This window comes from Spermophilus citellus (assembly GCF_964194105.1).
Source record: "Spermophilus citellus genome assembly, chromosome: 7".
NCBI lineage: Eukaryota > Metazoa > Chordata > Mammalia > Rodentia > Sciuridae > Spermophilus > Spermophilus citellus.
The window spans coordinates 47507268-47508538 of NC_138188.1; positions in this window are offsets into that span (position 1 = coordinate 47507268).

The following is a 1271-nucleotide window of genomic DNA, read 5'->3' on the forward strand; positions in this document are numbered from 1 at the left end:
TGCAAGGAAATGCCCTGAGTTTTCTGTGTTCACCATGTGCATGCTGAATAGACTAGCCTTCATAGTCACTGCAGCCTATGTCTTTGTCAAAATAAAAGCCTATGTTTCTAAAGCATGCACTGACATCTTCGTTAACTCTTATAGTCATTACCACAATTGCAACAGAAGTGAGAACCAGAGGTAGACTGGGGGCTTTGAAATGAACCAGTTCTATCTTATATAAGGTGGGATCCACTAGCAGTTGGGAAACTGCACCCCTAATAAAGAGGTTGCCCTTAGAGGGCTGGGGCTGGGGCTCAGTGGTAGAGTGCTTGCTTAGCATGCCTGAGGCACTGGTTTCAATTCCCAGCACCACATTAAAAAAAAACTAAACAAAATAAAGGTATTGTATCCATCTACAAAAAAGAGGTTGTCGTTGCTTCAAGAAGGCCAGCAGTGGGGTACTTGGGTGTTGTCTTCTTTTGATTGAGATTTGTCAGGGGGATCCAAAAAAGTCAAGGATTCTTTTGAGAGGTACAGGAGGTGTAGGAGTCTGTTCCCTCTGTGCTTTGTGATTGGGTGTTCCCAGGGGAAACTGTGGGTGTTGCCAGAAGGTGGAGGACTCCCACCGTCTTCCTTTTTCATCTTCCTTTTTGGAGCTGCCACCATTGGGCTTTTCTCCTTGGTGGTGGTTCATCCATGGGTGTGATCTTCCCACTCACTTTGTTTGCTTTATACCTCAGTCACCTGCTGTCCATGGAGTCACTTGCCTAGTGTTGTGTAGTTACTTAATCTATGCCTGAAATGGAGTATTTCAATACTTGTATCAACTCTGTGAGAGGTAAGCTGATTTTATCCCATATTTACAGATGAAGAAATAAAAGCTTAGAATCTAAGTTTTACCCAAGAAATGTAGCCACAAGGGCTGGGGCTGGGGCTCAGTGGTAGAGCGCTTGCCTAGCATGTGGGAGGCACTAGGTTTGATTCTCAGTACCACATATAAATAAATTAATAAATAAAAAATGTCCATCAACAACTAAAAAAAATATTTAAAAAAAAAGAAAAGAAACATAGCCACAAATGGAAATCAGGGATCCAGTTCAGATTTCATTCCAGAGGTTATTCTGCTAACCTCTAGGCTATATAGGCTTTTACAGGAACTGGCCTATACTAAGCTATCCTATACCCAGTCTTCACTGTTCTCTGCAAATGGCCAAGATGGGAAATTGAAGGACAAGGAGGGAAATGTGTGCAAAGAGGGAGCTGTACTTGCCCGATAAATTATGCTGTGC